This window comes from Leopardus geoffroyi, chromosome C2 (genome assembly GCF_018350155.1).
Source record: "Leopardus geoffroyi isolate Oge1 chromosome C2, O.geoffroyi_Oge1_pat1.0, whole genome shotgun sequence".
Taxonomy (NCBI): Eukaryota; Metazoa; Chordata; class Mammalia; order Carnivora; family Felidae; genus Leopardus; species Leopardus geoffroyi.
This window is the reverse complement of record NC_059333.1, coordinates 24,310,831-24,328,061: the sequence shown is the minus strand read 5'-3', so window position 1 is coordinate 24,328,061 and position 17,231 is coordinate 24,310,831. Positions and strand designations below refer to the sequence as shown.

General features: G+C 36.3%; 2 pseudogenes; both read left to right on the top strand.

Moving 5' to 3' along the window:
• Positions 1-14,778: 14,778 nt before the first annotated feature.
• Positions 14,779-14,877, top strand: LOC123576252 (annotated as a pseudogene).
• Positions 14,878-16,267: 1,390 nt separating this feature from the next.
• Positions 16,268-16,864, top strand: LOC123576059 (annotated as a pseudogene).
• Positions 16,865-17,231: the final 367 nt, after the last annotated feature.

Below are 17,231 nucleotides of genomic sequence, written 5' to 3'. Positions count from 1 at the left end.
GCAAGACCTACATTTTCATGTTTCACTCTTTTCAGCTTTTAAGTTATGGCTGCATCTTATGCAAGTTGATACATAGCACAGAAAAACAATGAAATGTCCCATTTTGTTTTATGAAAAGGCAAAATTATCATCTCAAAGATTATCAAGTTATAACAATTTGCCATAAAATAAATATAGACTCTTTCATTAAATACTAGAATATAAAAAATTAAATACCACACACAAATAGAGTTCATGCAAAAAATATAAATATGGCTACTAATGAGTTAACATATTATAATATTGATAAATTCCTTAAATATATTTATTATAAATGAAAAACTATTGCCTGTATTATTCTCAGAAAATAGGACAGGAATATATTCTTCGTGCATAAAAATAATTATATTAGGCAAACAGCTTACATCACAATAACAGACTAGCTCCTCCTAATGAGGTTCTGTGGAATGCTACTGAGGCAAAAAATTAATGAATTATCACAAATAAAATAGCATCTATATACTGATTTTAGTAGGAAATTCTCCATGGGTGAAATGAAAGTGGCACATGGATGGGACAACCAGAAGTGGCACTCTCTATTTCTCTAAAACACTAAATATTCCTGACCTCCCCAAAAAGTAAATTAGCTCTCTGTACCAAGACTGTAAACTCACTACATCTTATATCCTAGAGTTTTCACAGAAAGAAATTAATCATAGGAAATATTTCATCAGTGCATGTTTTGAGCAAAAAAAATAAAACCTTGGTAACATAAACATAATATTTAAAAAATATATCACCGTAAAATGTTACTTTGACTATCAATGATTTGAGAAATTCTTAAAGATAAAGTCAAACAAACATTTGCATACCAAATACAGATTTTCAGTTTTACAAAATTCTTATTCTTTCATTTCTGTTTGTAAACCTGCCCCTAACCCAGTGTCCCACAGCAACCATGACCCATTAATTCTTCTAATCCATAGAGAAAACATTTTGAAATAAACAACCAAAAAATAGGATGTAACCCTTTTTAACAAGCAGATCAAAACATGCCTGGTTAAAACTTGCCACACACTGAACAAAGTCCAAGCACTTCCTTCTGCAGGCAAGGAGAAACTCTGAAGACTGATCTGAGGGAAAGAGCAGCCAAAACACAATAGAGTGCATAGAGCATACACCAAAACACTTCCTGAAGCACCAGGACCTGGACAGTATATGACCTCTTCTTAATATAGGCTATACTCTCAGGAGCAGAAACATAACAGACTTCTTAACACACAAAAGACAGAGATCTAGACAAAATGTTAAGACTGAGGAATTTATCCCAAAAGAAAGAACAAGAAGTCATGGGAAGGAATCTAATCAAAACAGATATAAGTAACATGCCTTAATCATGATTTAAAACAATAATGATAATGATACTAGTAGTTGGGCTTGAGAAAACCATCGAAGACACCAGGGAGTCCCTTACTGCAGAAATATAAGACCTAAATATTAGGCCAAAATAAAAAATGCTATAACTGAGATGCAAAGCCAACTGGATGTACTGACAACAAGGATGGAAGAAGCAGAGGAATGACTAAGTAATATATAAGATAAAATGATGGAAAATAATAATTTTCCATAAAGGAGGGCTGAAAAGAAGAGGGAAAACAAAAAAATATATTGGGTCACGAATGTAGACTTAGGGAACTCAACAACTCAATGATAATAACAGTCATATCATAGGAGTCCCAGAAGAAGACAGGAAAAAGGCAGCAGAAGGTTTATTTGAGCAAATTATAGGTGAAAACTTGCTTAATCTGGGGAAGGAAACAGACATCAAAATCCAAGAGGCAAAGAGAACTCCCATCAAAATCAGCAAAAGCTGCCCCAAACCAAGACATATCATAGTAAAATTGCAAAATGAAAAGATCAGGAAAGAATCCTGAAAACAGCAAGGGAAAAGGAGTCCTTAACCTACAAGGGAAGACACATAAAATATTTCTACAGAAACTTGGCAGGCCAGAAGGGAGTGGCATGATATATTCAATGTGCTGAATGGGGAAAAATACACAGCTAAGAAAACCTTTTCAGCAAGGCTGTGATTCAGAATAGAAAGAGAGATAAAGAATTTCTAAGACAAACAAAAACTAAAAGAATCCATGACCACTAAACCAGCCCTACAAGAAATACTAAAGGGGACTCTTGTAGTGGGAAAGAAAGGCTAAAAGCAACAAAGACTAGAAAATAACAGAGAGAATCTCCAGAAACAGCATCTTGACAGGTAATACAGTGGCACTACATTCCTATCTATCAATAATCACTCAGGCAAATGGACTAAATGTACAATGAAAAGACATAGGACATCAGAATGGGTAAAAAAAAAAAAAAAAAAAAAAAACAAGACCCATCCATATGTTGCCTATGAGAAACTTATTTTAGACTTAAAGACACCTCCAGATTGAAAGTAAGAGGATGGAGAACCATATATCATGCTAATGGACGTCAAAAGAAAGCAAGAGTGGCCATACTTTTATCAGACAAACTAGATTTTTAAACCAAAGATGTAGCAAGAGATGAAGAAGGGCACTGTATCATAATAAAGGGATCTATCCAACAAGAAGATCTAACCGTTGTAAATATTCATGCCCCTAGTTTAGGAACACCCAAATATATAAATCAATAATAAACATAAACTCATTGATAAGAACACAATAATAATAGGGAACTTTAACACCATACTTATAGCAATGTACAGACCATTAAGGAAAAGATCAACAAAGAAACAATGGCTGTGAATGACATACTGGACCAGATGCACTTAACAAATATTCAGGACATTTCATCCTGAAGCAGCAGAATACACATTCTTTTTGAGTGCACATGGAATATTCTCCAGAATAGATCGCATACTGGGTTGCAAATCAGGCCTCAAAATGTACAAAAGGTTGATATCATACCACGCATATTTTCAGACCACAATGCTATGAAACTTGAAGTCAGTCACAAAGAAAAAATTTGGAAATACCACAAATACATAGAGGTTAAAAACATCCAATTAAAGAAGATGTAAACAAAGTGCATGGAAGTAAATGAAAATGAAAATATGACAGTCCGAACCTTTGAGGTGCAGCAAAAGTGGTCCTAAGAGGGAAGTATGTAGCAATACAGACCTACCTCAAGAAACAAGAAAAATCTCAAATACACAACCTAAGCTTACACATAAAGGAGCTAGAAAATGAACAGCAAATAAAGCCTAAAGTCAGAAGAAGAAGGGAAGTAATGAAGATTGAGCAGAAATAAATGATATTATCAGCACCTGGGTGGCTCAGTCAGTTGAGCATCTGACTTCGGCTCATGTTATGATCTCGCAGTTGGTGGGTTTGAGCCCTGTGTAGGGCTCTGAGCTGACAGCGTGGAGCCTGAAGCCCTCTTCAAGTTCTGTATCTCCCTCTCTCAAAACTAAATAAACATTTAATTTTTTTTTAAAGAAAGAAATGATAGTAGAAACAAACAAACAAAAAAAAAACAGTAGGCCAGATCAATGAAACTAAGAGCTGATTCTTTGAAAGAATTAATAAAATTTATAAACCTCTAGCAAGACTTATCAAAAAGAAAAGAGACAGGACCCAAATAAATAAAATCACAAATTAACGAGGAGAAATCACAACCAAAACCATAGAAATACAATTATAAAAGAATATTATGAAAAATTATATGCCAACAAATTGGGTAAACTGGAAGAAATGGACAAATTCCTAGAAAAATATAAACGACCAAAACTAAAACAGGAAGAAATAGAAAGTTTGAATAGACCGACAACCAGGAAAGAAATTGAATCAATAATCAAAAATCTCCCAACAAATGAAAGTCCAGGACCAGATGACTTCCCAGGGGAATTCTACCAAACATTTAAGGATGTGTCAGTACCTATTCTCAAACTGTTTCAAAAAAAAAAAAAAAGAAAGAAATAAAAGGAAAACTTCCAAACTCATTCAATGAGGCCAGCATTACATTGATTTCACTTGATTTCAGAATCAAAGTCCCCACTAAAAAGGAGAATTACAGGCCAATATACCTGATGAACACGAATGCAAAAATTCTCAACAACATATTATCAGATTGAATCAACAGTACATTAAAAGAATTATTCATCACAATCAATTGGGATTTATTCCTAGGCTTCAGGAACGGTTCGATATTCACAAACGAATCAACATGATACATCACATTAATAAAAGAAAAGATAAGAACCATATGATTTTCTCAATAGACGTAGAAAAAGCATATGACAAAATACAGCATCCATTCCTGATTAAAAACCCTCAACAAAGTAGGGATAGAGGGAACATGCCTCAATATTATAAACTCTGTATGTAAAAGACCCATAGCTAATATCCTCAAAGGGGAAAAACTGAGAGCTTTTCCTACAGTCAGAAACAAGATAGGGATGGCTACTCTCACCATTGTTATTTAACACAGCATTGGGATTCCTAGCCTCAGAAATGAGACAAGAAAATCAATAAAAGCATTCGGATAGGCAAGGGAGAAGTCAAACTTTCACTATTTGCAGATGACATGATACTCTATGTAGAAAACCTAAAAAATTCCACCAAAAAGTTGCTAGAACTGATACACGAATTCCGCAAAGTCACAGGATATAAAATCAACAAACAGAAATCTGTTGCATTTCAATACACCAATAATGAAGAAGCAGAAAGAGGAATAGATCCCATTTATAATTACGCCAAAAAACACAAGATATCTAGGAATATACCTAACCAAAGAGGTAAAAGATCTGTACTCTGAAAACTGTAAAATGCCTATGAAAGATACTGAAGGTGACACAAAGAAAGAGAAATACATTCCAGTCTCATAAATTGGGAGAACAAATACTGTTAAAATGTCTAAACAACCCAAAGCAATCTACATATTTAATACAATCCCTATCAAAATACCACCAGCATTTTTGGCAAAGCTAGAGCAAACAATCCTAAAATTTGGATAGAACCACAAAAGACCAGGAATAGCCAAACCACTCTTGAAAAAGAAAGGCAAAGCTGAAGACATCACAATTCTGGACCTCAAGCTCCATTACAAAACTGTAGTGATCAAGACAGTGATCAATAGTGGCATAAAAATAGTCACACATGAATCAGTGGAACAGACTAGAAAACCCAGAAATGTACCCACTACTATGTGGTCAACTAATCTTTGGCAAAGCAGGTAACATTATCCAATGGAAAAAAGTCTCTTCAACAAATGGTTTTGTGAAAACTGGACAGCAACATGCAGAAGAATAAATGTGGACAACTTTCTTGCACCATACACGAAAATGAATTCAAAATGGATGACACACCTAAATGTAAGACAGGAAACCATCAAAATTCTAGATGAGTACAAAGTCAGCAACCTCTTTGACCTTGGTCATAGCAACCTCTTACTACACAGGTCTCTGGAGGCAAGGGAAACAGAAGCAAAAATGAACTGTTGGAATTTCATCAAGATAGAATGCTTCTGCACAGCAAAGGAAGCAATCAACAAAACTAAAAGACAACCTACAGAATTGGAGGAGATCTTTCCAAATGACATATCAGATAAAGGGTTAATATCTAAAACCTATGAAGAATGTATCAAACTCAACACCCAAAAAAGTAATCCAGTTGAACAATGGGCAGAAGACATGAACAGGTGACTCCAAAAAGATATACAGATGACTACTGGGAAGCCTGGGTGGCTCAGTTAAGCGTCCGACTTCAGCTCAGGTCGTGATCTCCTGGTTTGTGAGTTTGAACCCCACATTGGGCTGGTTGCTGTCAGTGCAGAGCCCGCTTCAGGTCCTCTGTCTCTCTCTCTCTGTGCACCTCCCTATCATCTCAAAAATAAATAAATTAATTAAAAAAAACAGATAGCTAATAGATACATGAAAAGATGCTCAGCATCACTCATCATCAGGGAACCACAAATCAAAACCACAATGAGATACCACCACTTCACACCTGTCAGAATGGCTAAAATGAACAACTCAGGAAATAACACATGTTGGAAAGGATGTGGAGAAAGGGAAACCCTCTTTCACTGTTGGTGGGAATGCAAACTGGTGCAGCCACTGTGGAAAACAGTATGGAGTTTCCTCAAAAAGGTAAAAATAGAACTACCTTATGACCCAGCAATTGCATTACTAGGTATTTATCTAAAGGATTCAAAAATACTGCTTCAAAGGGGCAAATATACCCCAATGTTTATAGCAACACTATCAACAATAGCCAAATTATGGAAGGAGCCCACATGTCCATCAACTGATGAATGGATAAAGAAATTGTGGTATATATTTACAATGGAGTATTACTCGTCAATCAAAGAATCTTGCCATCTGCAATGACGTGGATGGAGCAAGAATGTATCATGCTAAGTGAAATAAGTGAGTCAGAAAAAGACAAATACTATATAATTTCTCTCATATGTGGAATTTAAGCAGCAAAACAGAACATATGAGAAGGGGGAAAAAAAGAGAAGCAAAGTATAAGGTACTCCTAACTATAAAGAACTAACAGGGTTAATGGAGGGGAGGTTGGTGGGGGAAGGGCTAAATGGGTGAAGGGTATTGAGAACACTTGTTGGGATGAACACTGGGTGTTGTATGTAAGTGATAAATCACTAAATTCTACTCTTGAAACCAATATTACACTATATATTAGAATTTAATAAATTAGAATTTAAATAAAAACTTGAAATAAATTAAAATAAATAAAAACTGAACCCAAGATGCTAACAAAGAGTGAGTTGGAATAGGGATGATAAGGTTAATTTAAATTCTTTTTTTTTTTATTGGCAATATGCAATCACTGTTGGCTAATATAATCTGAAAGAAATGTATAAAAATCAAACATCATTTAAGAAATGGGATATGATTTGTCTATTTCAAACTCTGTTTTTATTCTAACCACATTTTAATGCTTCTCTCTTTAAAAAAATTTTTTTTAAATGTTTATTTTTGAGAGAGACAGACAGAATGTGAGCGGGAGATGGGGCAGAGAGATAAGGAGACACAGAATCTGGATCATGCTATCAGCACAGAGCCAGATGTGGGGCTTGAACCACAAACGGTGAGATGATGACCTGAGTGGACGTTGGATGCCTAACTAACTGAGCCACCCAGGTGCTCCACTCCCTTTTTTTTTAAATTTTTTTTAATGTTTATTTATTTTTGAGAGAGAGAGAGAGTGGGGGAGGGGCAGAGAGAGAGGCAAATACAGAATCCAAAGCAGGCTCTAGGCTCCGAGCTACCAGCACCTAGCCCGACGCTGGCTCTAAGTCACAAACTTTGAGATCATGATCTGAGCCAAAGTCAGATGCTGAACCAACTGAGCCACCCAGGCACCCCAAAATTTCTCTCTTTTTAAAGATATTTTGTATTATTTAAGCATAATCAACACTGATAACATTGTTACCTAATGTAATAGCTAAGAATTCAAACAAAGTTTTAAATAATCAGGTCACTATATACGTATATATTGCATAGATGTCAAACAAGATTCAAACAAAATAATAATTGCTGTCATTGTAAGGATTTGGATTTTTGTGTACAGATTAAAAATCATGTGTTTATAACAGTATTATGAAAATATGTTATGCTTATTCTAAAATATATTTGTTTACAGATATTCGTATATGTATATAGTTATTGTTTTTTGAAATCTGAGCTCAGACTTGTAAAGGCTACCATTATAATTCAGATATATTCCCTGAACTCAAGGAAATTATATTCTAGTAAGAAATCACACAATAGGGGCACCTGGGTGGCTCAGTCCGTTAAGCGCCCAACTTCAGCTCAAGTCATGATCTCACGGTTCGTGGGTTTGAGCCCTGCATTGGGCTCTGTGCTGACAGCTCAGAGCCTGGAGCCTGTTTTGGATTCTGTGTCTCCCTTTCTCTGCCCCTCCCCTGCTTGCTCTCTCTCTCTCTCCCTGTCTCTGTCAAAAATAAGTAAATAAACATTACAAAAAAATAAATCACACAATATATCTATATAAAAGTATGTTAAATACACACATACACATTCAAGCACACATATATTTGTTATGAACCACTTTGATGGTGGTTGAATGTTGAAATGATGGTGTATCTCGATTTTCTTCTATTATCACCCTACCCCCTCCCCCCCCCCCCCCCCCCCCCAGCTTTCAGGGCTACTCTGACCTTGTATGTTACCTCTGGTACAAAAAGTTCACTGCTGCTCCTGGGTTAGCCAGAGACTCGGCCTGGAGAAGCAAAGGCAACTACTATTTAAAGAAAAGGGCACAGCTTCATTCCAGGCCAGCGCATAGGCTGCATTTCAGGTTTTACTAGCCCACCCCACCAGGTACAGTGGAGAGGTACACAAACCACAGTAGCACATGCTTGCCACCCTGCTTCGTAATTGTGCTCATGATGGGTTATTACTTAATACTTCTGGGACCTACCATACTCTTGATTCTAATAATTTGTGGGATTATTAACTTAGTGTCCAGAAAAATATTTTATTTTTTAATTATTTGCTATTGTAGAAATAGCTACAGGTACGATATATAATTTGGATAAAATAACTACAGTGACTTAGAAGTAACCAAACCTTGGGGTGCCTGGGTGGCTCAGTCGGTTAGGCAGCCAACTTCGGCTCAGGTCATGATCTTGTGGTCCGTGAGTTCTAGCCCCGCGTTGGGCTCTGTGCTGACTGCTCAGAGCCTGGAGCCTGTTTCCGATTCTGTGTCTCCCTCTCTCTCTGCCCCTCCCCCGTTCATGCTCTGTCTCTCTCTGTCTCAAAAATAAATAAACATTAAAAAAAATTTAATAAAAAAAAAGAAGTAACCAAACCTTCATTATTCTGTTAATATGAATTTTAAAATGTAAGCAATGATTTAAAAGAAGAAAAAAATCTCTGTTTCACAGTTCAATTTCCATTTTTTTAATTTAAATTTTAGTTAATATACAGTGGATTATTGGTTTCAAGAGTAGAATTCAGTAATTCATCACTTATATACAATACCCAGGGCTCATCACAGCAAGTGCCCTCCTTAATACCCATCACCCATCTAGCCCATCTTCCTACCCACCACCCTCTATCAACTCTCGTTTGTTCTCTTTTGTTAAGAGTCTCTTGTGGTTTGTTTTTCCCTGTCTTCTCTTTTTTCTCACCTTCCCAAATGTTCATCTCTTTGTTTCTTAAATTCCACATATGAGTGAAATCATATGGTATTTGTCTTTCTCTGATTGACTTATTTTGCTTAGCAAAATACATTCTGGCTCCATCCACATCATTGCAAATGCCAAGATTTCATTCTTTTGATGGCTGAGTGATATTCCATTGTGTATGTGTATATATCATATATACACCCACACACATATATGTATTTTATCCATTCATCAGTCGATGGATATTTGGGCTCTCTCCATAGTTTGGCTACTGTTGATAATGTTGCTATAAACATTGAATACATGTACCCCTTCAAATCTGTATTTTTGTAGACTTTGAGTAAATACCTAGTGGTGCAATTGCTGGATCATAGGACAGTTCTTTTTTTTTTGAGGAACCTCCATTCAGTTCTCCAGAGTGGCTGCACCAGTTTGCAATGCCACCAGCAGTGAAAGAGGGTTCCCCTTTCTCTGCATCCTCGCCAGTTTCCAGGATTATTTTAAATTAGAATTTTGGAGGACATTGGTCACAATGAATGTTTATGTTCATTAAGATTTGCCCTACTATTTGTTTATTATATCTGAAATTTCCTATCATATTCTGAGCTTTCTCAGAGGAGAAAGTTAGGAAGTCTTCTGGAATATAAATATGCTTAGAGGTATTGCAGTTTCCTAAGTAATTACTAGAGAAAATCCTAACAATATTTGGAGGGAATGGTAAACACAACTACCCAGTAGTATTGTTAGTGTCACTAATTAATACACTCGAACTTCTATTGGTATTATAAAAATATCCCTTATCCAAAGTTAGAAAATTTTGGATACAGAAAGGAGAGCATCATTGTTTTTCATCAAAATATTATTTTCTCATGTTGAATATTTTGCTGTGTCTGTAAAGTTTTTGTACATATGATTCTATTTAGATGTAGTATATGATTATATACTAGTATTATAGTAGTATATGTAGATGTAGTATATGCATTAATTAAAAAAATTTTTTTTCAATGTTTACTTTTGAGAGACAGAGCATGAATAGGGAAGGGGCAGAGAGAGAGAGGGAGACACAGAATCCAAAGCAGGCTCCAGGCTCCAAGCTGTCAGCACAGAGCCCAACACGGAGCTTGACCTCACAAATCATGAGATCATGATCTGAGCTGAAGTCGGGTGCTTAACTGACTGAGCCGCCCCAGTAAAGCATTATTTTTAATGCATCATATATTATTTAAATATTATAAGAAATTTTGATTTAAAAATTATTCATGGATCACAGAAACTAAAGGACTTAATCTTCTTTTAAAACTCACTTATATTTAGTTGCTGATTCACCTTCACATTATTTTTACAAATAAGTTTTAGAATTATACTTTACAAATTTCCCTTGAAAATCATTTGCTCTGATTTACTGTAAAGAAGATGCCTATAAGTTAACATTTCCTGATTCATGAGACATAGGAATGCTCTTAAATGTTGCTTAAGGTAGTGATCTAATTTCTAGACTCCCTTAAGATAAGCAGATGTGTTTGTGAAAAAGAATCATTTATCTCTCCACTTAAGTGATTGAGAAAGGGATTGCTAGTTTGGTTTAGTATGTTGGCTTTTGTAGCATATTTAAGTGCTGGAATAGTTTCACCACTATGTCACTGTTTCTTCTGGAAAGGAAAATCATTGTATTTTAAGGCTCAAGTGACATTCAGACTGTGAAATAGGTTACCTTGACTTTGAAAGTAAAGGTTTAATCAAGAGGTGTATTCTGTTCTTGAGCAAGGAAACCAAATTCAATATAGAAAGCAGGCAACTCTCTGTAAAATAAAATTTTAAAATTTTAAAAACTGTGAAATAAAATTTACTTTTATGCAATTTTACAAATGTACTATGCAAACAAAAATAAAATTAGTTTGCCAGAACTTGCATTCTGCCTTCTGCCACCAACTCAGTCCTGTAAAGGCATATCCCATGCCACTAATTTGGTCCTGTGTTGGGCTAACAGCTGCTCTCTTGACCCTTTTGTACAGTTCACGTTCTACCAAGAATCCTCTGCACCAGCCCCTCTGCCCCTGCTGCTTTCCCTTCACTACCAGCCACTCTTCAGAAGTGCATGTGCATGACTTGCTGGCCTGTTATGTAAGCAGGCGGGAAGCCCTGGTTCTCTTGGCAGGAGGTACTTGAGTGAGGAGGTGTGTGTGTCCTTTTCTTTGATATTTAGCTGTTGTTCAACCAAGATTTTTGGTGGGTGTGTTCTTCATTTCAAACTAAAACCATCATTTTACAAGTGTATCCAGTTTCCTCTGATACTCAAAAGTGTGAGGGAAAAAAAATCGATCAAAATGGAATAGTAAACAGAATCAAGAATGGGAAATGAAAATTTAATCATGGACTATTTATCATCTTTTAATTTCTTGGTTATGCTGCTAACTGGGCCTTTATGGTCTCTGTAGTCACAAAGATTACACATGTCTTTGATATTATGCTGAATAAATACCCCTAGGTAATGGGGTATGATCTTGAAACACTATTGCTGTTAGATTATACGTTGTTAGCACTTTGACACAAGAGGTACTTGATATTTCAGTCAATGATCGCTTCACTGAGCACTATTCTTTTCACCCTCTCATCATGTTGTAAACTGTTTTCTAGCTCAGGCAGGTAATAATTGATCTCAATAATGTGGCTATGTACTTAACCACTGAGTAGCAACCAGATGTGAGGGTATATTTCCAGTAAAACACTTGAATACTGCCCATGGTGAAGTGAGTCTAATGTCAGTTCTACCCTTGATGTAACAGGTGCTCTTTGGTGAGCTGTACTCTTTTAATGAGATTATTTGTAAGCATAATGGGGAGTATGGAAATGTGCCAACTGAAGAGTCAATGGGAGAGGAATAATAGGGATAATGAGTGGCAGGGAGAGAGAAACAGGTAGACCAAGGAAATCAGGCACACTGAGAACTCTGTAAAATCAAGTGAGTGAATTATAGCTGCAAGAGGATGTCTAATGGTAACTTTTGATGTGTTTTATACTCAAGAGTGTGAAAGTCACTTTATGCATTCTATTTTTGATAATTAAGAGTAATTTATAGGTTTGCCACCTTTCCTTTCTCCAGTGGCAAGCCTCCAGATCCTTTCTGTGCCGTCATGCTGTAGAGTGAAGTGACAAGGGAACACGCATAAGCATGTTAAATTCTTAAGCTATTACCATCAAATACATGTTTTCTGAAATGACTTTGTTATATTTTTCTTAATTAACATACTTCTTTTTAGCAGAGATACTGAAGTTTATATCTGACTATAGTTTATGATTATGTATTTTCCTTATAAAAGTATAAGGAAGAGTCTAGCTTTAAGAGAACCAGAGAATGGATATCTAAAATACTTATTTTACAATATCTATATTCATCTTCCTATCTCCTGGATGTTTATGCATATAAAATGATTGAGAAACATTTATTGGATCATCTCCTCAGCACTTTTATCTCTTCCAGATGGTTTTTCTTTAATTGTTGTTTGTCAAACTATGATCCCCTTCCCTTTCTATAATTCCAAATTGTGGTATGTTTCAAGCTGTTGCTAATTAGTATAGTTTTAAATTTTGAACAGTGGTTGGAGGAGGAGATTATATTGACAACAAATATCAGGAATAAAACCTGTTGTTTGACGTCTATCAAGAAAAAATGGAAAACGTGTCTAGGATAGAGAAGCAATGCCAACATGAAGGAGGGTTTTGTTGTTGGTTTTGTCTGTTTTTAAATTTTTTTGCATGTTTGGTTAGTTTCAATAGAATTGGACGTTGAGAGGTAAAATCCTGCTTCCGATATTACGTTAGAACTCTAAATGAATGGCTTCATCTTCCTGAACTTTAGTTTCCTTTTCTTTAGAATGAAGATTATACTTATTTCATAGATTTGTAGGTCACACCTTAAATGAAGTACTCTCTTCTTTGATTTATATCCCAAGTGTATTTCTATTCACATGGTTCTGCCTTGCTCCACCTCCCCTCTGACCCATAATGCAATGACTTAACAGGAAATTCTCCATAATAACAATTTGACAGATGTCATCAACATTGGCTGTGCCCTCTGCTCTCATGAATGTGAGGCTCAGTTTATAACAGCACAATGCCATCAACATGTAAAACAGCACATTATGAAAAGATCAGTCAACATAGACACACACACACAGACACACACATGTACTTTTCTACATGTCTTTATCAAGTAAAATATGTTTCACTTAAGGAGAAAAGAACAGGGGCGCCTGGGTGGCTCAGTCGATTAAGCATCCGACTCTTGATTTCAACTCAGGTCATGATCTCATGGTTTGTGAGCCTGAGAGCATGGAGCCTGCTTGGGATTCTCTCTCTCCCTCTCTCTCTGACCCTCCTGTGCTCTCATTCTCTCTCTCTCTCTCTCTCTCTCTCTCTCTCACTCAAAGATAAATAAATAAACTTTAAAAAAGGAGAAAGAATACCTAACATCTTATTAAAGGCATAAAAGTGTGATGATAAAAGTAGGCTAATAAAGAGTCTGTGGAGTCAATCCTACTGCAGACTTCACATACAGAATAATCTTGAAGTTAGATGAGGCCCCGTATGTAAATGATTCTTGTGTGTCATTTCCTAGGGCAGTATCGTTTTTTTGTTGCTGTTATTGAATCAAGTATAAAGGCAGAGCTCCTCAATTGTAGCTACAGTTTTCATGGGAAAGCCAATTACATAAAATAAGACTTCAGTTTCTTATGTTAGTAGTTAAAAATTGAAACTATAGACATCTGGGAAAGCTGCATTGATATTTACTGCTAAATTGAGATCAAAGTTGAACTAATTTTTCTCATCTTTTTTTTTTCAATATGCAACCAAGTAAAAGAATGTGTGCCATCTATATACATTCATTTTTTTTCCAAGATAAAAATCAAATAGCTCATTGGTGTTTTAGAACAACAATTTACATTTTTTTTAAATTAATAAAATTGGGAAGAAGAAATGGTATCCTTATATATAAAATATTTTCCATTTTTTAAAGGTTAATTTGACATGTTTTGTCACAAATTCACTGTTTTAAACCTTAAAAATAACTTATAAGTAAAAATACAGTTAAGCTTTAGCTTTTGAAAAAATACAAAATACTACTGAGAATAGAATCCAATGATAGTATCATTTTTCCATCTATCCACATAACATTCAGTCTTTAAAGGTACTTGAGAGGCGCCTGGGTGGCTCAATCAGTTAAGCGGCCGACTTCGGCTCAGGTCATGATCTCGCGGTCCGTGAGTTCGAGCCCCGTGTCGGGCTCTGTGCTGACAGCTCAGAGCCTAGAGCCTGTTTCGGATTCTGTGTCTCCCTCTCTCTGACCATCTCCTATTCATGCTGTCTCTCTCTGTCTCAAAAATAAATAAACGTTAAAGGTACTTGAATCTGCACATAGTAGCTTTAATTGAAAGGGATAAAGCATGTTATTAAATCTGGCAGACTAATTTATCATATGCATTTATAACAAGCCCTTCAGACCATTTCATTCTTTTACCTGTCCAAAACCCACATGTTCCATACATTCATTAGACTTCTTTCCATATTATGTTTCCAAACAGGCACCGTGAGATTAAATCTCAAAGAAACAAAAGAACGTATTGTCACAAAAGGAAGATAGAGTGCATGCTTTGGCAGCACATATACTAAAATTGAAATGCAGAGAAGATTAGCATGAGTTCTGTGCAAGGATGACACCAAATTTGTGAAGCATTCCGTATTTAAAAAAAAAAAAAGGAAGAGGGATATTGGAACTAGATCAGCTTAATTTTCAAAACCCTTTTGATCAAATAACAATTCAAGTTTTGTAAATTTATCTCTGAGCTTAAATTTACATACAAATATGAAGTCTTAATACTGAAAGTGCATTTTCACATTAAAAAATGCCCTTTAAAACTTTGTAAATGACATTAAAATCTTTAGATATTTTTTAAGGAAGAAAAAGATCAAAGCACCTGTGTCGTTTCTTCCATTGGCATGTTGACTCAAATTGCTGTAAACTTTCCTATTTAGGTGAATCATTTTATAGAATTCTGCATAAAACCCATTACCAGAATTTAGGAAGAAAAGAAAATTTCATTGAGGAGCAAGAATTGGCACATTTTCAATGACTGGATATGATAACAAATGAGACCATCAGACTCATTTGTCATGGAATGTCATCATCCACCCTCATATTCCTATTTATTTCCTTTACTGCTGCCTCTTGCTAACTGTGGGAGGACAGTCCCTGAATATGGAAAATCCTGAGGTATGTGGGCAATGGCGGCTTTGCAGTTATACAGAATCATTTCAGCAAATAAAATGACATGAGCAGTATTTTCAAGCATAGTCACAATGTAATATTTAAAATGCTTCTATTTTTGTTCTTTTCATTCATTTATTCAGATTAATTTTCTCACAAATACTATTATCCTGAGCACTCTGATAGATGTTGGCATATAATCAGAAAAATGAGGCAAAATGCCCATTTCTATGGAGTATCTGGTTGCCTGCTGTCCCCATGTATGCTCACTCTGTCCTATTAGAAGTAGGAAAATCATTAAAATAATCTTTTTTTCCTGACTTATTTATAATAATATAGTTTTTACAAGGATAAAATGACTTTATGTAGATGCGACATTCAAATTCCTTTCTTGGTCCATGTTAAGTGTTAAAAACAAGTGTTTTATATCATTATAATTAACTCTTTATCAAGGATTTGTTGATGAAGATAATACAATAATTTTAAATTTTATCTTTGATAATCTGTTACTTCTTCTTTTGATTTTCACAAAGAAAAGTTGTTTACCTAACCTAATCTAACATTCACCATTAACATTACTTTATTGTGGGAAATTTTTTTAAATGCTTTTCATCACACGGAAAAGAGCTAGAAGTTTCAGATCTTCACAGAACAAACTAGACAATAAAAAAGTATATCTACTCCAAAATGCTTAATATTGAGGCATTTTAAAGTTCAGAGCAAACTGTGCCAAATGTTTATTTTCTTAAATTACTTGATAAATCATTTTTCAGGTGGTGTTTTCAGTAGGTCAGACTCATCAGCAGCCTGAGGCAGTCCCCAGAGGTGCTGGTCCCATGGCTCTGGGGCAGGGGTGGGGGACACTGCACCATGAAGCTGTACAGCCTTAGTGTCCTGTACAAAGGCAAGCCCAAGGTGGTGCTGCTCAAAGCCACATACGACGTGTGCTCCTTCAGCTTCTTCCAGAGGTCCAGTGATCAGAAAGTCATGACCCTCACAGATCAACGGGCTGTGGAACACTCAGCATAAGGCAGCAGAGCTTCTGTCCAAGAACAAGAATATCTGTGCCACGTCTACGTGTGAAACCACAGTCTTGCAGGAGTGGTCATTGCAGATAGTGAATTGCCGCCCTGCATGGCTCTTACCTTTCTAGAGAAGGTACTAGAAGAATTCTCCAAGCAGGTTGACAGTCTAGAGTGGCCAGTCGGATCTCTTGCTACCATCCACTAAGCAGCCCTTACATGGCAGCCCCAGTAGATACAAGAACTGCTGAGAAACTAACCCCATGACTAAGGTACAGGATGGAGCTGGATGAGACCAAAATCAGGCTGCACAACACGATGGAGTCTCTGTTAGAGCAAGGGGAGAAGCTGGGTGACCTGGTGTCCAAATCCCAAGTGCTGGGAACAGCCTGAAGCCTTCTATAAAATGGCCCAGAAAGAAAACTCGTGCTGTGCAATCATGTGATGGCATTGTGCAGAGGCTCCTGTGCTGAAATGCCCCAGTCATTTGCATCAGCACTGCAGCCCAGAGAAACAGAGCCACTGTGGGAAGATCCACGTAGAAACGCTCTCATTTCTCTCTCTCTTTTTTTTTTTTTTTAAACGTTTATTTATTTTTGGGACAGAGAGAGACAGAGCATGAACGGGGGAGGGGCAGAGAGAGAGGGAGACACAGAATCGGAAACAGGCTCCAGGCTCTGAGCCATCAGCCCAGAATCTGACGCGGGGCTCGAACTCACGGACCGCGAGATTGTGACCTGGCTGAAGTCGGTCGCTTAACCGACTGCGCCACCCAGGCACCCCTCATTTTTCTCTTTAGACCCACTGGCAGG